The sequence below is a fragment of the Suncus etruscus genome, chromosome 7 (assembly GCF_024139225.1).
Source record: "Suncus etruscus isolate mSunEtr1 chromosome 7, mSunEtr1.pri.cur, whole genome shotgun sequence".
Classification (NCBI taxonomy): domain Eukaryota; kingdom Metazoa; phylum Chordata; class Mammalia; order Eulipotyphla; family Soricidae; genus Suncus; species Suncus etruscus.
The window spans coordinates 122,544,644-122,570,658 of record NC_064854.1 but is presented as its reverse complement, the minus strand read 5'-3'; the positions used below and the strand labels follow the sequence as shown (position 1 = coordinate 122,570,658).

Here is a 26,015-nt window from a genome sequence, read left to right as displayed (position 1 = left end):
CCAGGAGCAATTTCTGAGCCTGGAGCCAGGAATAACCCCTGAGCACTGCCAGGTGTGACCCAAAAAAAACAAACAAAAAAAAAAAAAGAAGTAGATAAATGGGGCCGGGAAGGTGGCGCTAAAGATAAGGTGTCTGCCTTGCAAGCGCTAGCGTAAAATGGACCACGGTTCGATCCCCCCGTGTCCCAAATGGTCCCCCCAAGCCAGGGGCGATTTCTGAGCGCATAGCCAGGAGTAATCCCTGAGCATCAAACGGGTGTGGCCCAAAAACCAAAAAAAAAAAAAAAAAGAAGTAGATAAATGTATTATAATATTTACATGAAAAAAAACATGGATCCTACAACACTAAATAATTTTGAGAAAGAATAGTAGGGTGAGAATTTTTCTACCCTATATTAAGGTGTATTCTATAAAGACAGTAACCAAACCAGAGTAAAAGCAATAAAAGAGGCACATAAATCAATGGCACAGAATAGAAGATTCTGGGCCAGAGATGGTACAGTGGGTAAGATTCTTGCCTGGCATGCAGCCAAGCAGGGCTTGATCCCCAGCACCATATATGGTCCTCCAAGCACTACCAGGGGTTATCTCTGAATATAGCCGGGTGGCCCAAAAACCAAAAGGAAATATATATATATAAATGAAAATAATAAAATATTTTTAGAAGAAAGAAGATTCAAAAATAGACTCACACAGGCCTGGAGAGATAGCACAGTGGAGTTTGCCTTGCAAGCAGCCGGTCCAGGACCAAAGGTGGTTGGTTCGAATCCCGGTGTCCCATATGGTCCCCCGTGCCTGCCAGGAGCTATTTCTGAGCAGACAGCCAGGAATAACCCCTGAGCATCGCCGGGTGTGGCCCAAAAACCAAAAAAAAAAAAAAAAAATAGACTCACACAATATGTGCAATTGATTTTTTAAACATACCAGACCAACACAATAAAAGAAAAGTAGCCTTTCAACAGTGATGAAGCATATGGATAGCTACTGAGTAGGGGGGAAAAAAAGAACCCTGGTCTAAGCTTTATACCTTGTTCAAAAAATAACTCACAATAGATAAATAGACTTAACTGTCAGGAAAATTTTCAGGATCTAGGTTAGGCAAAGTGTTCTTAGATATTATAAGCACAATCCTTTTTTTTTTTTTTTTTTTTTTTTGGTTTTTGGGCCACACCCAGCGGTGCTCAGGGTCACAGGTGCTCCTGGCTGTCTGCTCAGAAATAGCTCCTGGCAGGCACGGGGGACCATATGGGACACCGGGATTCGAACCAACCACCTTTGGTCCTGGATCGGCTGCTTGCAAGGCAAACTCCGCTGTGCTATCTCTCCAGGCCCTCTTTTTTTTTTTGCCACACCCAGTGATGCTCAGGGTTTATTACTGGTGATGTGCTCAGAAGTCGCTCCTGGCTTGGGGGAACATATGGGACACGGGGGATTGAACCGAGGTTCATCCTAGGCTAGCACGCACAAGGCAGACGCCTTACTGCTTGCGCCACCGCTACAGCTCCAGTATAATCTATTTAATAAGAAAATTGATTAACTGGACTTCACTAAATTTAACTTCACTAAAGTCCACAAGAATAAAATGAGAAGTTTCAAACTAACAAAACGTATTTGAAACAACATGACTAATAAAGAACTAGTCTTCAAAATATGTAAAGAATGCTCAAAACTCAACTTAAAAAATTAATTATAAAATGGGCAAAAGACATTAATAGGGGCCAGAGAGATAGCATGGAGGTAGGGCATTTGCCTTGCATGCAGAAGGACGGTGGTTTGAATCCAAGCATCCCATTATGGTCCCCCGAGCCTACCAGGAGCAATTTCTGAGCGTAGAGTCAGGAGGAACCCCTGAGTGTTGCCGGTGTGACTCCCCCCCAAAAAAAAAGACATTAGCAAAGAGGATATATAAATATCTATAAACACATGCAAAACATACAGAATTATTTCATGTTTTTAGATATTAGAAAACACATGTTAATCCAAAATGAGAAAACATTACATGCCTCTCAGAATAACTAAAAAATTAAAATATTATGTTAATACCATACTCCTGGCAGTGTTCAGAGGACCATATGATGCCGAACATTAAACCCAGATCTCCAATATGTAAAGCATGTGATCTGGTGAGCTCTCTCTTGTGCCCTGAAAGTTTCTTTTAAAAAGCTAAGCACGGGGGGGGGGGGGGGGCGGGCAGTGGCGCTAGAGGTAAGGTGCCTGCCTTGCCTGCGCTAGCCTTGGATGGACCACGGTTCGATCCCCTGGCATCCCATATGGTCCCCCAAGTCAGGAGCAACTTCTGAGCGCATAGCCAGGAGTAACCCCTGAGCGTCACCGGGTGTGGCCCAAAAACCAACCAACCAAACAAACAAACAACAACAAAAAAAAGCTAAGCAAGGGGCCGGAGAGATAGCATGGAGGTAAGATGTTTGCCTTGCATGCAGAAGGACAGTGGTTAAATCCCGGCATCCCATATGGTCCCCTGAGCCTGCCAGGAGCGATTTCTGAGCATAGAGCCAGGAATAGCCCCTGAACGAAACCAGGTGTGACCCAAAAACCAAAAATAAATAAATAAATAAATAAATAAATAAATAAATAAATAAATAAATAAATAAATAAATAAATAAATAAATAAATAAAAGCTAAGCAAGAGGGCCGGAGAGAAAGCTAAGCAAGAAACTATCAAATGATACAGCAGTTTCACTTCTGGGAATTTATCCCAGAGAAAGGAATATTCACATTCACATAAAAACCTGTGTATGAATATAAAAAAAAGGTTTGGGGTTTTTTTGTTTGTTTGTTTGTTTTTGGTCTTTGGGCCACACCCGGCAGTGCTCAGGGGTTATTCCTGGCTATCTGCTCAGAAATAGTTCCTGGCAGGCATGAGGGACCATATGGGATGCCAGGATTCGAACCAACCACCTCAGGAAAAAGTTTTTTTTGTAATATACCTTCGCTAGAATCATGCCAGATGTCCTTCACCAATGAAAGGTTGAACTTACTGTGATACATACATACCATGAAATACTACTTTATGACATAAAGGATTCAATTACTGACATAAACAACAACTTTGATAAATCTCTACGGAATTATGCTGTGTGAAAATAACCAACTCAAGACTATGTGATTCCACTTGTATAGCAATTTTGTACTGACAGACAGAAAATTTTAAATAGAAGATAGATTAGAGGTTGCCAGGAATTTGAGGTGGAGTAGAGGGAAGGTGTAGGAGGGATGAGGATGTGTAAGGACGAGACAAGAGATCATTGTGTTTAGAACTTTTCAGAATCTAGACAGGGACCGTGAATACAAAAATAATCTACACAGGAATAGCTTAAGGGCACTGAGTGCCTGTCTCACTGTAAGCCATGGTCCCAAAGTTCAAGTCCCCAGTGTCCCACAGGTACTGAGTGCAATCCGAGCAGCTCTGCTGTTTGAGCCAGGCAGCTCTGCTGTCTGCAATTTCCTGACACCAAAGGGATTACCAAGGACAGCACAGCCAAGTGTGTACGAGCATCGCCAACAGGGCAAGCACAACAACTAAAAGGTATGAGAGCACCACAGCCAGAAAGTGTGAGTCTGGCAAGCATATGGCGAGCGTGACAACTACAGCTTGTGAGTCGCAACTAAATGTGTGGGCCCTAGTGAGCAAGTGCGAGCACTTTAACTCAAGAAGTGTTAACAGGGGCTGGAGTGTTGGCGCTAGAGGTAAGGCATCTGTCTTGCAAGCGCTAGTCTAGGACGGACCTCGGTTCGATCCCCCAGTGTCCCATATGGTCGCCCCAAGCCAGGAGCGATTTCTGATCTCATAGCCAGGAGTAACCCCTGAGCATCAATGAGTGTGGCCCAAAAACCAAAAAAAAGAAGTGTCAACAAGGGCTGGAGTGATGGTGGATGGTTGAGAAGCTTTGTGTGAGGCTGACACCAGTTCTGTTCCCAACACCACACAGTTCCCCAAACACCAATGGGGTAGCGCAGGTAATCCCTAGTACCACAGGCCCAAAGAGCACCATATCCTTGAGTCATCTCATGGAACTGCTGGTTGGCCAAGAAACCCTGAGAGGGGCCTCAGGACCTCATGAGCATTGCTTAGGAGGATCTCCCAATACAATAAAATAAAGGGGTTCAGACCCTAGTGAGCACCATGGCTACAATCTGATGTGGAACTCAGACAGGCACAACAGCCAAGCATGTTTGGACACCACCTCACAACCAATCATCACAATGACATTAAGATGACAACAACAAAGTAAAACAGAGGAAATTTAAAAATCTACACAGGTGATAAAACTACAGACAATTTGATAATCGCCCATACAAATGTGTGATTTGTAAGTAAAACTAAGAAACTGTCAGTAATATCAGTAGACGGTATCAATATGTTGGTTGCGGTATTTTATGATAATTTTGTTAAATGTTACCACTAAGAGAAACCGGCAGGTTTCACAAGTTTCACGGCTTTCACAAATCCAAACTCCAGTGTATCACATGCACAGAGAATGACTCTGGCTGCTCTGATACCTGTTATCCTTGGCACCACAAACTATTTCCACTGTAGTGCAGACAAATGTGTGTGCCACATCCCTGACTAGCAAGCTGGGGCACCAGAAGGTCCCCAAACACTAGGAGGTGTGGCAGTAAAATGAGCAAAAGATATGGGATCACTTTGGCCAGCAAGTGTAAGGCCTGGTGAACATGTATGTGATGAGCATAGCCAGACATATATGCAGCCCTATTAACAACAAAAAAGGAGAAGGGAAAGAGAACAGGTGACAAAAAGGAACAAACAAAACATTAAACGACCACTCGAAGCGATCACTCTGAACAAGAACTGGGTGCTGAAATGAGGTCAAGAGACATGCATGAGAACTTCTCAGCAACAGCATTGAAACCCCAGAGCCTAAAAGGGAAAAAGAAAAGGACCCACCATAGAAGCAAGGTGGGGAGGGGGAGGACAGAGGAAAACTGGGGATATCAGTGAAGTAAAAAGGACACTGGTGAAGGGATTGGTGCTCAAACACTGTATATACCTCAATCATGAATACTTTTGTAACTTTGTAATTCAGAGTGATTTAATAAATAAAAACATTAAAAAGAACACTTGTTGGGACAGGAGAGATAGCACAGCAGTAAGGCGTCTTGCCTTGCACACAGCAGATCCAGGATGACGATGGTTCAAATTCCAGCACCCCAGATGGTCCCTCAAGCCTTCCAGGAGTGATTTCTGAGTGCAGAGCCAGGAGTAACCCTTGAGTCCTGCCAGGTGTGACCCAAAAACAAACAAACAACAACAACAAAAAAAAAACACTTGTTGGGGCCAGCAGGGAAAGAGGGCATTTGCCTTGCATGCAGCTGATCCAGGTTCTATCCCTCACAGGTCCCCAGAACCTGTCACGAGTAATTTCTGAGCACAGAGTCAGGAGTAACCCCTGAATGCTGCCAGGTGTGGCCCCCAAAAAACAAAACTCTTGTCTTTCATGTTGTTTTAGTATTATTATTTTTTGGGGGGGTGTTTATTTTGGGGTTTTGGGTCACACCAGGCAGCACTCAAGGGTTACTCCTGGCTCTACGCTCAGAAATCGCTCCTAGCAGGCTCAAGGGACCATATGGGATGCTGGGATTTGAACACCGACCTTCTGCATGCAAGGCAAATGCTTTACCTCCATGCTATCTCTCCGGTCCTGTTTTAGTATTATTTTTCAGCCATACCTGCCGTCCTCAGGGCTTACTTTTGGCTTTGTGCTTGGGGATCACTCCTGGTAAGGCTCAGGGGACCATATGTGAAGCTGAGGAATAAAACTGGAGTTAGCAGCCTGAAAATCAAGAGCCTTACATGCTGTACTATCTCTCTGGCCCCCTTTTCTCCCATTCTTTAAAAGCATTGTAAGGTTAAATATTTGAGATTGGGGAGGGAGAAAAAAATTTAATACTATTAAAAAATTTAATAGAATAATTCTAAGGATGCATTGCTGTGTTTGTAACATAAGTAGAATAAATATAAAAGTGTAAAGCCTTACATGTCAATAGAATAAATAGAAGTCAATCCTGACAAATTGGGACTATATTGTATACCTTAAAGAACCACTAAACAGAGATAGAGAATGCTCAGCAGTCGAGCATATGCTGTGGATGCGGATGGCCCAGATTCCAGGAACAGACCTCATGCAATGGCAGATGTGACCCAAACCCTTCCCTGAAAAAAAGCGACAACTAAACAAATAATGCTAAATGTATTAATAAACAATTCATCAAAGGAATTAAAATATTATACACAAAGATGTCCATTAATACAAAAGGGAACAAATAAAGGAAGAATGAAAAAAGGAATCAAAAAGTGTGAGAACTACATACTATACCCCAGTTTTCAACTCCTGGCACCGAATGCCCTCCAAACACCACCAGGAGCAGCCCTTGACCACCATCAAGTGTGGTTCCTAAACTAAAATAATATAATTAAATAATAAAACATAAAATTAAAAGTATGAGGGCCCGGAAAGATAGCACAGCGGCGTTTGCCTCACAAGCAGCCGATCCAGGACCAAAGGTGGTTGGTTCGAATCCCGGTGTCCCATATGGTCCCCCATGCCTGCCAGGAGCTATTTCTGAGCAGACAGCCAGGAGTCACCCCTGAGCACCACCAGGTGTGGCCCAAAAACCAAAATAAATAAATAAATAAATAAATAAATAAATAAATAAATAAATAAATAAATAAATAAATAAATAAATAAATGTATGAGACAGAGGGGCCGGAGAGATAGCACAGTGGTAGGGCAAGCAACCGACCCAGGACCACAGTGGTTTGAATCCCGGCATCCCATATGGTCCCCGAGCCTGCCAGGAGTGATTTCTGAGCGCAGAACCAGAAGTAAACCCTGAGCACTGCCAGGTGTGACCCAAAAACCAAAACAAAACAAAACAAAACAAACAAAAATACAGTATGGGAACAGGGCCAGAGCAATAGCACAGTGGTGGAGCATTTGCCGTGCACGCGGCTGATCTAGGACGGATCTGGGTTCAATCCCTGGTGTCCCATATGGTCGCCTGAGCCAGTAGCGATTTCTGAGCAAATAGCCAGGAGTAACCCCTGAGCATCATAGGGTTTGGCCCAAAAAGCAAAAAACAAAAAAGTATGAGACATAAAATTAAAATAAAACTGGCAGATTTATAAGCAACCATATTAATAACAGTATTTAAATAAAATGGATGGGAACTGGGGAGATAGTACAAAGTTTACAGTGTTAGCCCTGAATCCTGCTGATCCCTGTTTGAATCCCTGGCACCGCATAGGATTCCTCAAGCACCATCAGAGATCACCCTTGAGTACAGAACCAAGAAAAATCCCTGGGGCTGGAGCAGTGGCACAAGCAGTAGGGCATTTGCCTTGCAAGTGCTAACCTAGGATGGACTGTGGTTTGATCCCCCAGCGTCCCATATGGTCCTCCAAGACAGGAGCGATTATTGAGCACATAGCCAGGAGTAACCCCTGAACGTCACTGGGTGTGGCCCCCCCAAAAAATCATTGAGGGGCCGTAGAGTCTGTACAGTAGTAGAAAAGGTACTTGCCTTGCAAATGGCTGACAGGTTAAATCCTTGGCACCTATATGATCCCCTGAGCTCTGTCTGACAAAAGCGATCCCTGAGTGCAGAGCCAGGAGTAAGCCCTGAGCATTGTTGGCTGTGCTATCCTTCCAAAAGAAAAGCCCCCAGTACCACTGTGAGTGGCCCTAAATGTACCCCCCAAAAATGGATCACCCCTAAAAGTAGGGATGATCATAATTTATATGCTATTAACAAGAGACACACCTTAAATTTCAAAATACAAAAAGGTAAAAAAAATGTTATATTTTTTTTATATTCTTTTTTGCCATGCTGAGATTTGAATCCAGGATGCGCGCGCACACACACACATACACACACACACACACACACACACACACACACACACACACAAGAATAATGATCTAGAGGCCAGAGCAATAGCACAGTGGGTAGGGCATTTGCTTTGAATGCGGCCAACCAGGGTTCAATCCCTGGCATCCCCTATAATTCTCTGAGCCTACCAGGAGTAATTTCTGAGTACAGAGCCAGGAGTAACCTTTGAATGCCACCAGGTGTGGTCTAAACAAACAAATAAATAATAAAAAGAATACAAGATTTACTGCTGGGCTACATTCCCAGTCCTTGGTTGAAATGTCTTAAAATGAGTAAAAATTTTTGGGGCAGGGATAGAGAGAAAGAGACAATGTGTGAGATCCTGTGTCTGATAAACTTTCCTGCTTTCAAATTTAATAAAATGAGAAAACATTACTATGCAGACAGTTGAAGTGTATATATTAATCAGATAAAGTTGACTTCAGAATGAAGAAAATATTACAGAAAAGAAAAATTTATTAAAGGGGCTACAATTAGGAATATTAAAATTATACATAATTGGGGCCGGAGAGATAGCATGGAGGTAAGGCATTTGCCTTTCATGCAGGAGGTCATCGGTTCGAATCCAGGCGTCCCATATGATCCCCCATGCCTGCCAGGAGCAATTTCTGAGCCTGGAGCCAGGAATAACCCCTGAGCACTGCCGGGTGTGATCCAAAAAACCACAAAAAAATTATACATAATTATTATAATTATATAATCAACAGACAATATAAACATAATTATATGTAATTGCAAACATAAATATATATACCTAACTGAAGAGCTCCAAAATATATGAAGTAAAAAAAACTCACAGAATCTAAGAGAGAAATAAATAGTCTAACAGCAGTAGTTGAAAATGTAATACTTGTAAATAATGAATATAATGACTATGCAAAAAATAAACAAGAAAACTGAAGATCTGAAAAACATTATGTACTAATTAGAACTAATAGACATAGACATCTGTAAAACATACTACATAAAAGCAGAATGCATATTTTTTAGGGCACAGAAACATTCTCCAGTTTCTCAAGGCAACAATGAAAGTCTGATAAGTTGAAAATTGTTTAAATTACACAAAGTATGCCCTCAATACAGTAATTAAGTTCTAAATTAATAGCAGAAATTTGAGGAATTAATAAATAAATGTAAGTAGAACATTCCCCCCAAAATAATCAACAGGTCAAAGAAAACATCATACCTGAGATAAATGAAAATAAAAACAGCATACTAAAACAAAGGATGCAATAAAAGTAAATCTCAGAGGGGAATTTCCAGCTGTAAAGGCCTATATTCAAAAGACTTCAAAACAAGGGCTAGAGAGATAGTATAGGCTGTAAGACACTTTCATTGCATGCAACTGACCATGGTTTGATTCTCAAAATATGGTTTGATTCCCACTCGGATGGTCACCTGAGAATCAACAGGGGTTACTTCTAAGCACAGAATCAAATAAATAAATAAATAAATATTTCAAATCAATATTTTAACCCTTTACCTTATAAAATAGAAAAATGGGGGCCAAAGTGATAGTACCCTGGGATAGGGCATTTGCCTTGCACATCGCTGACTCAGGTTCAATTCCTGGCACCTGAGCACTACCGGGGTAATTCTTGAGTGCAGGACTAGGAGTAAGCTCTAAACACTATCAGATATGGTCCTTCCCCCAAAGCAAAGAGGCAGGAATTCAGCAGTCCTCAAGGTATCCAGAGAAGCTCCCCAAAATGATGAATAATCTTTTTGATTTTACTTTCCCCCTAATAAACTAATAACTAATAAAACACATAACCCAAAAGAGATTTTTAAGGGCTGGAGAGATAGTACAATGAGTAGGGCACTTGTCTAGCATATGACCAATCCAGGTTTGATCACAGGCTTTTCTTATGAGTCCCAAGTCTGTCAGGAGTGATTCCTAAGGGTGAGCCAGAATTAATCCCCCCACAAAATTGCCAGGTGTGGCCTAAAAAAAGATCATAACAAATATAAAATAAAATAGAAAATCAAAAAATAAAAAATAAAATAAAATAAAAACTAAAAAATGGAGAGTAAAAGAAAAAGTAAGACAATGGAGGCCAGAGAGATAGCACAGCGGTGTTTGCCTTGCAAGCAGCCGATCCAGGACCTAAGGTGATTGGTTCGAATCCCGGCATCCCATATGGTCCCCTGTGCCTGCCAGGAGCGATTTCGGAGCAGATAGCCAGGAGGAACCCCTGAGCACCGCCGGGTGTGGCCCAAAAACCAAAAACCAAAAACCAAAAAAAAAAAAGTAAGACAATAAAGAAATTAAAGTCACTAGAACAGAAGTAAATAAGTAGAAAATAAAAAAAACAATAATCTATAAAAGGATTCAAATTACTATGACCAGAAATGAGAGGACATCACTATTAATTTTAAATAAATAAATAAATAAATAAATAAATAAATAAACCATTCTATCCCCTTAGACAATTTAAGTAAAACCTACACATTCCAAGAATGATGAAAACTACTGAAAAAAGACTCATGAAGAAATAACAGTATCTGAACAGGGGATGGAGAGATAGCACAGGAGTTAAGACTTTGCCTAGGAGATGGTAGACCCTGGTTTGGACCCCAACATCACATGGTCTCCGGAGCACTAGCAGGTATGACCCAGCACTTCTAGGATAGACCTGGTAATCCTCACCACAGGGCCAGCACCACATCCTTGATTGATTGCTTGATTGATTTGTTTGTTTGTTTATTTATTTATTTATTTATTTATTTATTTATTTTTGGGTTTTGGGCCACTCCCGGTGATGCTCAGGGGTTACTCCTGGCTATGCCCTCAGAAATTGCTCCTGACTTGGGGGACCATATGGGACGTTGGGGGATCGAACCACAGACCATCTTAGGTTAGTGCGTGCAAGTCAAACACCCTACCACTTACACCATCGCTTCGGCCCCAGCACCACATCCTTGAACCACAATGAATCACAGAATCTGAAACCCCTGAGCTGGAACGGGCTTCAGGGCCCTGTGAGCAATTATGAATAAAATTATAGACAAGTATATAGAGAGAATTAGTCTTTCTTTCATTTTTGGGGGACCACATCCAGTGATGCTCAGAAGTTACTCTTGGCTCTGCACTCAGGAATCATGCCCAGGGGCCTCAGGGGACTATACTGGATGCCAGAGATCATACATAAGCCAGATACATGCAAGGCAGGTGCTCTCCTCAGTGTGCTATCACTCTGACCCTCTTTATATGCTTTGAGGGTCATGCTTGAAGGTGCTCAGTACTTACTTCAGGCGCTACATTCAAGGATCACTCCTGGTGGGCTCAGGGGACCGTATGTGATGCCACGGATTGAACTCTGGTGGGACGGGTACATGGCAAGCACCCTACCTGCTATTGCTCTGGCAGGTGTAAAAAATTTATGTATTTGGGGCCGGGCGGTGGCGCTGGAGGTAAGGTGCCTGCCTTGCCTGCACTAGCCTAGGACGGACCTCGGTTCGATCCCCGGCGTCCCATATGGTCCCCCAAGAAGCCAGGAGCAACTTCTGAGCGCATAGCCAGGAGTAACCCCTGAGCGTCACAGGGTGTGGCCCAAAAACCCAAAAAAAAAAAAAAAAAATTTATGTATTTATGTATTTCTATTTATTTATAGTTTTATTTATTTATTTTGTTTAGGGGGTCATCTACAGTGTTGTTCGGGGATTACTTCTGGCTCTGCACTCGAGAATTACTTTTTTTGAGGGACTCTATGAGATACCAGGAATTGAACCTAGGTTGGCTGCTTGCAAGGCAAGCACCTTACCCACCATACTTTTCACTCAGGTTCAGAATTAGTTTTTTTTGTTTGTTTGTTTTTTTGGTTTTTTTGGTTTTTTGTTTTTTTTTGGTTTTTGGGCCACACCCAGCGGTGCTCAGGGGTTCTGGCTGTCTGCTCAGAAATAGCTCCTGGCAGGCACGGGGGCCATATGGGACACCGGGTTTCGAACCAACCACCTTTGGTCCTGGATCGGCTGCTTGCAAGGCAAATGCCGCTGTGCTATCTCTCCAGTCTCCAGAATTAGTTATTTTTAAACTTCTTAAAAAAATGCTTAGGTCCATATAGCTGATCTGGAGAATTTAATAAAATACTGAACAGGAATTTGTATCAACATACACAATAAGAAAAGAAAATTAGGGACCGAAAAGATAGTACAGTGGTAGGGCATTTGCCTTGCATGCAGCTGACCCGAGAGGGACCCCAGTTCAATTCCTGGCAACCCATTTGGTCCCTCAGCCTGCCAGGGGCAATTTCTTTTTTGTGTGTCAGCGCTCAGGGATTACTCCTGGCTCTCCGCTCAGAAATCACTCCTAGCAGGCTTGGGGGACTATATATGGGATGCTGGGATTTGAACCGGAGTCCGTCGGCTCCATGCAAGGCAAGTGTCTCACTGCTGTGCTATCTCTCCGGCCCCAGCCAGGGGATAATTTCTGGGTGTAGAAACCAGAAAAACTAATTTAGGAATAAACTAGGAATAGAAGGTAACTTCCGGGGCCGGAGAGATAGCGTGGAGGTAAGGCGTTTGCCTTTCATGCAGGAGGTCATCGGTTCGAATCCCGGCGCCCCATATGGTCCCCTGTGCCAGCCAGGAGCAATTTCTGAGCCTGGAGCCAGGAATAACCCCTGAGCACTGCCAGGTGTGACCCAAAAACCAAAACAAAAAAAAAAAAAAAAAAAAAAAAGAAGGTAACTTCCTCAACATAATGAAGGTCATATGTTTAAAAAAAAAAAAAACAACGATGACGACACGGCTCACATCATTCTCAGTGGTCAAAGACTAAAAGCTTTCCATCTAAGATCAAGAGCAGAGACTCAGGGATGGCTCAGTGACAAAAGAGCCTGCACTGCAAGTGTGAGGCCACGGGTCTAATGCCCCTATGCTTTCCACATGCACCACCCACTTGCCCAGCTTAGCCCCAGGGACTCTGGTTTGGAACACCCAGCACCACGGCAAAGTTCACAATCTCCAGGGCACTGCAGTCAGGAATGTAGGAGCAACATAGCTAAAGTATGGGACCCCACCTCAATGGGAAGCACAGCTAGATAAATATGAGCACGTTGGCCAGGTCTGCCGCCCATCGTGAGCAAGCTTAAAATTAAAGTGTGCAGCCTCAATCAGACTGAGCCACATCAGAATACACAAGCGCAAAACCATCAGAGCTCAGCCATAATGTGTGCAAGTACCACAACTAATAGTGTATGATCTCCAGCAAGCACCAGGGGTGTGTGAGCACCTCAAGTAATTCTATGACTCAAATACTACAAGAGCAAAAAAGAAGTGGGATCGCAGTTAGGAAGAAAAAAAGCCAGGAGTCAGAGCAATAGTACAGTGGGGAGGGTGTTTGTCTTGCAAGTGGCTGATCCAGTTCTATCAGAATAAACAGCCCAGATGGTTGCCCCGAGCCTAGCAGGAGTGATTCCTGAGAGCAGAGCCAGGAGTAAGCCCAGAGTACCATCAAGTGAGGAGGAAGGGAGAGAGGGATAAAGGAAAGAAAGAAACGAAAGAGGGCCCGAGCAATAGTTCAGTGGTAGGGCATTTGCCTTGCACATGGTTAACCCAGGACAGACTTTGGCTTGATCCCCAGTCTCCCTTATGGTCCCCGGAGCCAGGAGCTATTTCTGAGAGCAATGCCAGGAGTAACCCCTGAGCATCACCAAGTGTGGCCCAAAAACCAAAAAATAAAATAAAATAAGCGGGGGGCTGGAGCGATAGTGCAGAGGTAGGGCATTTGCCTTGCATGTGGCTGACCCAGGATGAACCTAGGTTCAATCCCCAGCATCCCATATGGTCCCCCAAGCCAGGAGCGATTTCTGAGCACATAGCCAGGAATAACCCCTGAGCATCACCAGATGTGATCCAAAAACAAAACAAAAAACAAAAACTAAGCTAGGCTCACTGCAGAAACTGACAGGCTGCTCCAAAAATTCTTATGGATGACCAAAGAGATAGTAGAGAGGTGTAGATACTTGCCTAGCAACATTGGTTCAAATCCTAGAAAGATATAGGGTTCCCTTAACCACCATTAGGTTTGGCCCCTGGGCACAAAGCCAGATGTAGCCCCAGGTGGCAAAAAAAAAAAAAAAAAAAAAAAAAAAAACCACAACCAACAATAACAACAAACTTCATGTGGAAATGCATGATCCAAAATAATATAACTCATTTTGAAAAAATACAAAGTAGGGGCTAGAGCAATAGTACAAAAAGCAAGGTGCTTGTCTTGCACACAGCAGACCCAGGTTCAATATCTGGCATCCCACATCACATATAATCCTCCTAGCCTGCCAGGAGTATTTCCTGAGTATAAAGCCAGGACTAATCCCTGAGTGCTTTTGGGTGTGGCACAAAACAGAAACCATAAAAATGCAAAGCTGGAGGACTCAAATTTCTTAGTTTCAAACTTATTTCAAAGCAACATTAATTAAGTCTAGCAGAAGGATAAGAATATAGACAGGGGCCGGGTGTGATACAAAACCAAATCAACACCCCAAAAAAAGAATATGGACAAAAGAAACATAATTGAGGGTCCAGAAATAAACTCACAAGTGCATAGCTAATTGATTTTCAGAGAAGATACCAAGAAAATACAATTGATGGGGAAAAAAATCATGTTTTCAACAAATGGTTCTAAGATAAATGAATATTCATGTGCAAAAAATGAAACTGAACTCCGTCTTCACACCAAACATAAAAATTAGCTCGGAGCCAGAGAGACTGCTCAAGGACTGAGTGCATGTAGGCCCAGGTTTGAACTCTGGCGGCAGGTTCACTTAAGCACCACCTGACAAATATGGCTCCAATACAAAAATAAAACAGATATGAAATGAGGTTGATGAAATGGCACAAAAGGCTATAATATATTCTTTACATTTGGAATCCCCGAGTCTTATCCCCAAAATGGCATGGTCCCAGAAGCACTGTCCCTGCAATAACCTCCAAAGATATCTGGTTGATCTCCGAAAACTTAAATTAAAAAATTAAAATGGGGGGCCGGAGAGATAGCATGGAGGTAGGGCATATGCCTTGCATGAAGAAGAATGGTGGTTTGAATCCTGGCATCCCATATGGTCCCCTGGAGCCTGCCAGGAGCAATTTCTGAGCGTAGAGCCAGGAGTAACACCTGAGCACTGCCATGTGTGACCCAAAAATCAAAAAAAAAAAATTAAAAATTAAAACTGGGCCAGAGTGATAGCACAGTGGTAGGGCATTTGCCTTGCACATGGCCAACCCAGGATAGACTCTGGTTCAATCCCTGGCATCCCATAGTGATTTCTGAACACAGAGCCAGAAGCAACCCCTTAGCATTGCCGGATGTGGCCCCAAAATAACAAACGAAACAAAAAAATTAACTAAAAGTAATCAAGACCTAATTGTATGTGTCAAAACTATGAAATTCTTAGAAAAAATATAGGAGTAAAACCTCATGGCCTTGGATTAGAAACAGTTAGCTATGAAATCAAAGCACAAGCAGAGACCAGAGAGCACAAGAGTTAAGGTGCTTGCTTTCATCCTGAGCTGATTCCAGTCACATCCCCTTGAGTACTGCCAGGGGTTACTCCTGAGCACAAAGCCAGGAACAGTCACTGAAATAAAAGAGAAATAGAAAGACGTAGATTCGGGAATAACTGAGGGCATAACTCATCGTAGAGCACTTACTTGCCTTACAAGTGTGAAGCTCTTGAGTTTGACACCCGAGGCAGAAGAACAAATAAATAAAAGAAGGGGGAATAAATTGGGCTCTGCAAAATGCAAATCTATTATGATCCCCAATCACTCGATAAAGACTATGTCAACAAATCCATATTTATTTACGCAAACAAAAAATAACTTGTTCCTTTTTTCCCAAAAACACTTTTTCTGAGTCTTCCAAACAGTGCTCAGGGGCCAAAAGCATATACCTGGCAATAGTTGGCCCACAGGACTGGACAGTTCAGTTCTTGAGCTTTCTGGTACTTCTGTGGTACTACTTGGGCCCAGTAGTTCTAGGGACCACTGCAGTCACACCAGAGGTCATATGGTAGTGACGGAGGGCATTGCAATGTGATGTGTGGAACTAAAGTTGTGCAACCTCTGCATACAATCCATGTACTCCAGCCCACGAATTATTAGCCCAGCCCAAAAATAAACTTTTGTTCTGTAAACTTACCATTAAGAGTAAAAAAGTGAACAAATCATAGAATAGGAGAAGGCATTTACAAATAGATTATCTTGGGTCCAGAGCAATAGAACAGCTAGGGTGTTTGTCTTGCATGCAACCAACCTGGGATGGACCCAGGCTCGATCTCTGGTATCCCTCAAGCTTGCCAGGAGTGATTTCTGAGGCATAATCTCTGAGAGCCACTGAGTGTGGCACTAGGCCTCCCCTCCAAAAAAAAAAACCAACTAGACTATCTCAGAAAAATTTATTATTATGGACTCTACAGAGAATTTTTACAATGTGACAATTAAGAAAAAAAAAACAGAATAATAGTGTAGTGTTAAAGTGCTTGCTTTTATGCTTGGAAGTCCCCATATTTTTGGGGTGACCAGATAATCCTTGGCACCTGCGGGAATAGCACCACATCCCTGGGTCCTTCTACTGAACCACCTTTAAATGACCAGGCCTTCTGAACACTGCTTGGGAAACCACCCAACCAAAAAGAAGAAGACAATAAAAGGACAGGTAATGTGGTTGGGAAGATAGTATAAGCGTTGTGGTATATGCCATACATTCAGGGACCCAGGTTCAATTCCCATGGCCCCCAAGAATTTCAGAAACTGAGCTCCTCTAGGTGTGACATTGGTAGCTCTGGTGGTCCCTGAACACCGCTGGGAGGAGAACCTCCCCACAAAAAAGATAACTCAATTTTAAATGGGCATAGGATTGGAATGCATATTTCTTTAAAGAAGATATAAAAATATACAGAAAAATGTAAAATACATTTGAATCAGTAGTCGGGGAATGCAAATTGAAATTACAATGGATACCACTCTGCACCCACCAAATGGTTAAGATAAAAGAAAGATAATGACAAGTTGGCAAGGATGTGGAAAACGTAATCATTCACTGCTGACTAGAATGTAAAATCATGCAGTCATTTGGAAAAGTCTAGCAGCGTTTCACAAGTGTTTAATATAGACTGACCATATGACCCAGTAATTATACTCCTAGGAATATAACCAAAAGAAGTTAAAACAAGCCTACAGAAAATTTATACTCATATGTTCATAGCAGAATTATTCATAATAGCTAAAGCCCAAAAGTAGAAACAGCCCAAATGTTTATAAACTGTAAATGAATAAAATATGGTATATTCATAGATTCATGGTAATAAAAAGAAATGAAGTAATGATCATACATGCTTACCTCCTGTAGGAAACTTAAAAAGATGCTAAGTAAAAGAACATATACCATATTGCATGATTCCATTTATCATTCTATGTCCAGAAAAAGCAAATTTTGTAGAAACAACCAGTATATTGGTGGTTGTTTAAGTCTTGGAGATAGGAAAGATAAAAAAAAAAAAAGGTGGGGCTGGAGAGATAGCATGGAGGTAGGACGTCTGCCTTGCATGCAGAAGGATGGTGGTTTGAATCCCGGCATCCCATATGGTCCCCCAAGCCTGCCAGGGGCAATTTCTGAGCGTAGAGCCAGGAGTAAACCCTGAGTGCTGCCAGGTGTGAACCAAAAAAAAGTATAAAATAAAACGATAAACAGAAAAGGAATCTTGGTGGGGGCTGGAGCAATAATACAGCAAGTAAGATGTTTGCCTTGCATGTAGCTGACCCAGGTTCAATCCCCAGCATCCCATTTGGTCCCCTGAACACTTCCAGGAATAATTCCTGGGTACAGAGCCAGAAGTAAGCCCTGAGAACTACCAAGTGTGGCCCCAAAACAAACAACAAACAAAGAACCTTGACTGTTGAAATAAATGGGTAATGATTTCAAAGCCTTTCATTCCTAGGAGTCAAAATAGTAACAGCATCATCTCCAGCAGCTATTACGATCTAAGCTCACTTCATGTGCCAGGCTCCCCTGTACATATTCAACTTCCTAACAACTAACCAGAGGGAAAAATGTTTAGATTCCCATGCTTCCCAGTGGTAAAACTGAAAACTAAAATACACTGCAGCTTAAGGGCACCAGAAGGAAAGGCAATGAGGCAGGGGCCTGACTTGGGAACTTAATATCCACCAGTTCTGCTCTCACACTCCCAACCCTATAACATTAAATGCCTCCACTCAAACACTCCCCAGGCAGCTGGCTTCCTGGTTGCTTGGAATTTCATAGAAGACTAAGTTTCCTTGTAGGGTAGAATTAAATGAAAACCCAAGGGGGAAATCTTGAGACTTGAATGGAATTAGCATTCCAAGGACAAATTTAGAGGCAAATGTCTCCCACAAGTAGTGAGAAGACCAGTAAAACAAAGACTTTTAGGAGCAGGACATGCTCAAGTAGCGAACGATAAGGATGGCTTGGCATGTCCTAGGTACTCAAATATTTGCTGACTGAATGAATGACCCTAAGCATTATCCTACCCTAGAAGGGAGATCTGATGCAAAATGAAACTAGGGCACATGGATATGGCTCAGTGATCGAGCACTTGCCTTGCGTGTCTGAGGCTCCATCTTTGATCCCTGACACTGCAAAAAATAAAATAAATAAACTCTAAAAGGTGAAACTGAGCTATATTAGGGGAAAAAAAACCTTCAAATTCCAAATACCAAAACTCATAATGGAGAGGAAGCCAAAGAAATAGGGTCTCTTCTTTAGATTTGGTGTTGAGAGTGGGGAGATAATACAGTGGGCAAGACACTTGCCTTGCACACAGCTGACCTTTGTTGGAGCCTCAGCATCTGGTCCCCTAAATACTCCAGAAATAATCCCTGAATGTAGAGTCAGGAACAACCCCTGAACACTGTTGTTTTGGGTGTGGCCCAAAACAAAAGAACAAAAATATTTGGGGCTGAGTCTATGAAAGGACATAGGTAGTACATAGGCGCCATCAGCAACCAGAGGAAAGTGGAGCTTCTGGTTGTAGATAATCTCTCATGCTGCAAGTGCTGAGACACACAACCTACAGGAGGTATAAATAGAGAAAAATGAATTTATGTCACATGCCAGAGAGTCCTGCATCTCGGATATGGGCCAAGTCAAGAGAATAGCCTAAACCTGAAAATCCCTGAAGCTCAGAGGCAGAGAGTCCTTAAAGACAAGGGGTCTGTGCTATGACAGCCCTGAGGTGCTGCTCTAGCTCAGGCTATCCACAAAGATGGAACACGTTCGTGCCCAGCTCTGACCAAAGGTCCAATGCCTTTCCAAGAGCTAAGACCAAATATAGAAGGATTAACAGCCTCCAGAAGGGACGGCACTGGAAGGCTGCTCCCATTGAGGAAGGGAGCCATTGATACAATGCTATCTGAGGGTCCTTCAATGCTAGCTGGAAGTGCCTTCCTTGAGAGAGTGAGGCCGTGAGTTCCATTTTCAGCTGCTATCCACTTGCATGGGGCAAAGTTCCTGCAACTCTGCTGCCTGAGCAGCCTGGTGCCACCATAAAGCATGTTTCTCCAGCACACAGGCATGTGTGAGCACTGGAGCAGTGCCCTAAGTATATGCCTCAAGCAAATAAATCCAGCAAATACATACATCTCTGAAGACAAAGGTGTTGCTGGCAAACTCTACAACTAAAATGTGCATGAATACCACCACTAGATGCCTGTGATCCTTGCAGGTACAACTGTAAGCACAGCAGCCATAAGTGTGACTTCTCCACTTTAGTTAACACTATTGAGTGGATGCAACCCCTAGTTATCATACGTGCCACAAAGGGAAAATGGGAAAATTAAATATAAATAAAACATATATATAAACAAAAAATGCTATCTGCTAGCATGGAGGTAGAGCATTTGCCTTGCATGCAGAAGGATGGTGGTTCGAATTCCAGCATCCCATATGGTCCCTCGAGCCTGCCAGGAGTGATTTCTGAGTGTAGAGCCAGGAGTAACTCCTGAGTGCTGCTGGGTGTGACCCAAAAACCAAAAACAAACAAAAAAATGGGGGCCGGAGAGATAGCATGGAGGTAAGGCATTTGCCTTTCATGCAGAAGGTCATTGGTTTGAAGCCCAGCATCCCATAGGGTCCCGGAGCCTGCCAGGAGCAATTTCTGAGTGTAAAGCCAGGAGTGACCCCTGAGCGCTGTCAAGTGTGACCCAAAAACCAAAAACAAACAAACAAAAAAAAGCTATCTTCAAAGCAGAACAAAAGCTCACCAGGCTGAAACTCATATTTTGCACACAGGAAGTCCCAGGTTCTATCTTTTCCTCCACCTGGTCCTCCAAGTACTGTCAGAAGCAACCCCTGAGCACTGCATTGGAAGTAACTCCTGGCACAGCCAGAAGTGGCCAAAGGGGTAAAAAAAAAAAAAAAAAAAAAAAGCTATCTAGGACCAAAACTGCCGATTCTTTGAGAAATGGGAGGATAGGGAGAAGTAACTCCACACAGTACTGTTCGAAGAAGCAAACTACAAAGAAATGTATTCAGTGATACAATGAATTCAATGATCCTATTTTATTTTATTTTTATTTATTTTTTTTTGTGGTTTTTGGGCCACACCCAGTGATGCTCAGGGGTTACTCCTGGCTATGCGCTCAGAAGTCGCTCCTGGCTTGGGGGACCATATGGGACACCGGGGGATTGAACCGCGGTCTGTCCAAGGCTAGCGCAGGCAAGGCAGGCACCTTACCTCTAGCGCCACCGCCCGGCCCCCTATTTTATTTTTATTTATTTATTTATTTTTTGGTTTTTGGGCCACATCCGGCGGTGCTCAGGGGTTACTCCTGGCTATCTGCTCAGAAATAGCTCCTGGCAGGCACGGGGGACCATATGGGACACCGGGATTCGAACCAACCACCTTTGGTCCTGGATCGGCTGCTTGCAAGGCAAACACCGGCTGTGCTATCTCTCCGGGCCCTCAATGATCCTATTTCTTTAAAATATATGTGAAGGATCCAGGAAGATCATGAAAAGGTCTGGAGTGCAGACTGTATGTGCATGAACCTTGGGTTTGCTCCCGGCATCTCATGGTTCCCCAGCAATGCCAGGAAGCAACCACTAAGCATCATACAAGGAAGAGTCCTGTGCCCCGCCCCAAATAAGGAACTCTACCAAAAAGATTTTAATGATTTATGTAGGGGCTGGAGAAATAGCACAGTAGGTAGGACACTTGCTTTGCAAGTAGTTAACCTGGGTTTGATCCTTGGCATCCCATATGGTCCCTAGAATGTGATTCCTGTGTGCAGAGCCAGGAGTAATGTGGCTCAAAGAACAAAAAGAATTTTTGAAACAAATATATAAACAAACATATGGGATAGTCCTTCTATTGCTAGTGGAGAGGGCAGGAGGATTCAGATGGGATCTAGGCAGACAGTGGGAGGCCATGAAGGCAGCTGAGAATGGCACAGCTACATCAACCTGAGTGATGGGCCCAGCAGGACTCCTGTAAACCCCAGTGACCCTAAAAGGCTTGCTGGCCTGGTGACTCGAGATCCCCCAGGGGTCTCAAACTCAACTTACCTGGGGGCTTCAGGAGACAAAGTCAGGGTGATCCTTGAGTGCAAAGTCAGTAGTAAGCCTTGAACATTGGGGGGTGTGACCCAAACAACTAAAACAAAACAAAACAAAACAAAACAAAAAAAAGATTCCTCTAGGGCAGGGCCACAAAATGTTGTAGGAGGGCCGTGAGTTTGAGACCCCTTCTAGACTCTTGGTTTGGGGGCCCACTAGCTGGTGTACTCCCTAGAAAGAACAGTCCTGCAGCCTAACAGCCAGAGGCTTGGCAACCCCACATTCCAGCTCCCTTTGGCTAGGCTCCTTTCCCTTAACACTGATGAAGGAAATTCTTTTGCCAGCCCCTGAGCACATGGGCTGACCCCAAGGGCCTGTTCAGGAGCTTGAAGAGCCGCATCCTGGATGTCTGCTCATTGCTCCAGACCAAGGCCAACTCCAAATTCTCCTGCTCTCCCCTCTTGATGAGCTTCCTCTGGAGGCTCAGACCTAGAAGAACTTTATGCCCCATTTCCTCTAAGCCTAACTGACTTGTTCCCTGACTTGTTCTCTTAGTCAGAAGAGAGGAATGGAAATGGCAAGCAGAGGCCAGGAATGGAAAGTTGATAAGTGGTAACAAAAAGGAACTGGCTGGAAAAGCATAGGCAGCCAAGGATAGGGACGTGCCCACTGAGCCTCCCTGGAGCCCCAGGAGGAAGCAGAGTTAGGGTGTATATATGTGAGTACAAGTGTGTGTGAATATATGTATGTGTGTAGAGGCATGGACACACATGTGTTTGTATGTATAGGTGATGAGCAGCCCTCTGAAGTCCAGGCCTGGACATTTACTGTAGCCCTAAGCACTGTGAGGGCCCAGGGTGGGGGAACAGGGAAGCCCTCTCGCTCTTCCTCCTTGCCTGTGCAGCCTCTGAGCCCTTCTGCTTGCCCAGGTTCTGGAATCCAGTTAGGTTGACTATTGTGTATCCTCTTCGAACTCAGCCTGCCCAGACACAGAGAGATCACGGGGCAAATAAAGGCGTGTTGAGTGAACAAACATTGAACAAAAATAAACACTGAACAAAAATGTTAGACAAGAAACAACATTCTCAAGATGAGATTGCGTCTTTTGGGAGCAAAGCCTTCCCTAGGGAGAGAGCAAGGTGTCTAGAGAAGTTAATGTGCTCAGCAGAGATTCACAGGCTGCTTGCATCTGAGCACACACACAAACCCTCCCCACCGGCATGTCCTCCAATACGACAAGGACTCTTTTGGGCCATACCTTGTACGTTGTTCTGGGGCCAGAACAATAAAACAGCAAAGGCTGTGCCTCACATGTGGTCCAGTGATGCCTCTGCTCTTCTCTTCTAGCCCCTAAGACGTCTCAGACCTTAAGGCCATCCTGAGGCTGCCTCTTGTTTCCTCCCTGACTCTACCCAGGCAGGAAAGTACTGAGCAGACCAGTTCTGCACAGTACATGCTCCATCCCCTTCTGGAGTTTTCCAGGGTGGTCAGGAGGTTTCAGTCTAGCTAAGGCTCATCCCATCCCATCCCAAGGAGTCATGGGGCTCTTCAAAATGCCATCGTCTCTTTGCCTTTTTTTTGGGGGGGTGGGGGCATTGGGCCATACCCAGAGGCGCTCAGGGATTACTCCTGGCTCTGTGCTCAGAAATCACTCATGGCAGGTTCAGGAGACCATATGGGATGCCATGGATTAAAACCAGGTTGGTCCCAGGTAGGCCATGTGCAAGGCAACTGCCCTACCCACTGTGCTATTGCTCTGCCCCCCATTTTTGTCTTCGGTTTGTTTGCTTTTATTTTGTCTTAAGGCTACACTTGGCCGTGCTCAGGGATCAATCCCTGGTGAGACTTCAAAATCCATATGGCATTCCAGGGATTGAACTTGGGTGAGCTATGTGCAGAGCAAGTCCCTATCCACAATACTACTCTTCTGATCCAAATTTCATCTTTGGATTTAGTCTTTTCAACCCTACCAGCTCTCCTGATCCTCTACTGGCCAGGGCTACACTGAAGAAGAAAAATTCTGGATGGCAAAATCCTGAAATACCACTAGAATTTATAACTATTCCAAAAGTCATTCGCGTTTTCAGCTGAACTTGTTTTTCTCCTGAGTTACTAGTAGGGACTAAGGAAAGGAAGCTAAGGGCATTGGGCTAGGATGCTACCCAATCTTGAAGGGAGGTTCAGCCTTGATTACTCCTGGAGTCACTGGCCCTCCAATACGCACGGACGTGAGTTCCTGAGTAATCTCCTATGAGGGAGCACAGAAAACTCAGTGTTCTCCATTAGGAAAAGCATTGGTTTCCTTTTTCCTCACACTTCTGAAAGCCTCAATACTACCAGGCACCCAGAGCAGTGAGCCAGTGTCCCAGCCATCCAATGCAGAAGTGTGTTCCCCTTATCAGGCTCTCCAGCTTTCTGTGCTAAGAACAGGGAAGACATTTTTTGCCTTCCTCAATCCACACTCAGGGATCTAGAGTTTTCAGCTCTGGCACCATCACAGTGTCCTGGGTGGGCTTTCCTCACATCTGACCAACTGCTTGGGTACAGACAACACAAAGGCTATGTGTCTGCCGTTCTCTGTTCTCTGTTTTTCCAGCTTAGGTACAGAGCAGACAAGATCTAGAGCTGCTGGCCAGGAAGGTTCTGCTCTCACTGGCGAGAGCAGGAAACCTACACAGACTTCAGCACACAGCACACAGTACCTGTGAGGACCAAGGCAGTGTGGCTGGCCTGCTCTATTGCAAGCAATCAGAACACACTGCCCTGTTCTCACTTCTCCCTACCTTCCTTTTTCTTCCACTGGTTCCTCCTGAGACAGCTATCCAACAGCTCTCTAGCTGGAAATCCCTCGAAGCCTGGCTACCAGAGTTGAGCACTGTTGTTTGTAAAATAAGTTTCAGTACAGAAGGAGAGCAGAGATAGATGCTTGGCCACTGGGAAAATCCTACTCCATTCTGCCAGTGTCTAAGCCAGCACCATCTACTAGAGCCTACATCCAGAGCCCCAAGAAGAGAAACGCACATCCCCAGAGTGAAACTGTGCTATCTCAACTGCCCAGAAGCACATCATTATCCCAGAGAAGCAGCTCCAGGCCTAGAGGCCCCTTCTTCCTATCTTCTTTCCAGTATTCCAAATCTGCCATTAAGACTGCCCCTTCCCACTGACCAGGCCTCCTGGGGTTAGGAGGCAAAGCAACAAAAGGGTATTCTCTGTGGCTCTGCAGGCTGGGTTTCTACCCCAGGTAGCAGTGAATTGGCAGGGCATTTCGAAAGAACTCTCCAGCGTGCCTCAAATTCTGTGTCTATTTCAGTAGCTATATGTGATAGATGAGCAGGATGAACCAGAATGGGTTTTGAGCCCTTCATTGAGTCAGAGTTCCCAAAGAGGCAAGGACCTACCCTTAATCCAGTTCAAAGTGCAAAAATTCTCAGAGCTGGAGAAATAGCTCATGTGGTGCAAAAAGCATGTGGGAATCCTGGGTTCAATTCTCAGAATCTCATGTCCTTCAACACATTGGGGAGAGGGTTCAACCCTCCAACCCAGCATTATACTTAGAGTAATCCCTGAGTACCATTAGATGTGGCTTCAAAACCAAAATAAAGGAGTAGGACTGATAGTCCAACAAGTAGGGCATTTGCCTTGCATGGGGCCAACTCAGGTTCGATTCCTGGCATTCCACCTGGTTCCATGAGCCTTCCAGGAGTAATTTCGAAGTAGAGAGCCAGGAGTACCTCCTGAGCACAGCTGGAAGTGGCCAAATAAATAAATAAACTTTCTCTATGGTAAGAAGCAGGAATTTGACTCTAACTGTTCATATATATACATATATATATTCACATCAGGCTGGGGTAGGAGTGAGGCATCAATTGGCATTTAATACCTATCCTCATGCTAAGTGCTTTCATTTCTAGCATCTCATTTGATAAATGTTTGTTAAATTGTATGTACTTGACTTCCCCTCTTGTAATTCCAGAATTACCTTAATTTTTTCCTCTTTCTTATCTCTCTCAAGGTACTTGTAGAGAAGCAGGTGGCCTTAATATTAAAGCATTAGCAGGTGAAGTGCTACTTTATTTTTCCAGCTCAGATTTGAATACTCGGCTGCCTACCTAATATCTCCCTCAGATCGCCTCCAAAATGAAACTAGCCAACCAGCAGCAGTCCTTCTTCTGCCTCTATGTCCATAGAAGAGCCAGAAGTTGAACCCCTTTCAGCACTCTGAATCCTTCTGCCTTCTGGCTCTTGGTAGCCTCTCATGTCTACACACCATCCACCCTCTCTCTGAGCTTCCTGCTTCTGCACCTACTGGTCCCTTAGGCTAGGCAACGCAGAGCAAAATCACTTGTGCATTGACCATGTTGTTTTAGTAGTTCTGGTTCTCCAAAATGACTCCATACTGGAAAACCCACTTCAGACTAACGAAAAGAACTTTCCGACAGCAGAGCATATGCCTGGGAGAAACCAAAGGCCACCGACTACTGACATATTCACAAGTCAGAGTTGCTACCTTCAGACAATGAGTGCAAACATTCTGGGAGATGCT

At 43.8% G+C, this 26,015-nt stretch overlaps 1 protein-coding gene across 4 annotated transcripts in view; it reads right to left on the bottom strand.

The window, feature by feature from the left end:
* The window catches only part of BSN (bassoon presynaptic cytomatrix protein), a 112,234-nt gene that overhangs the window by 73,833 nt on the left and 12,386 nt on the right, over positions 1–26,015 (bottom strand). The window lies entirely within an intron of this gene.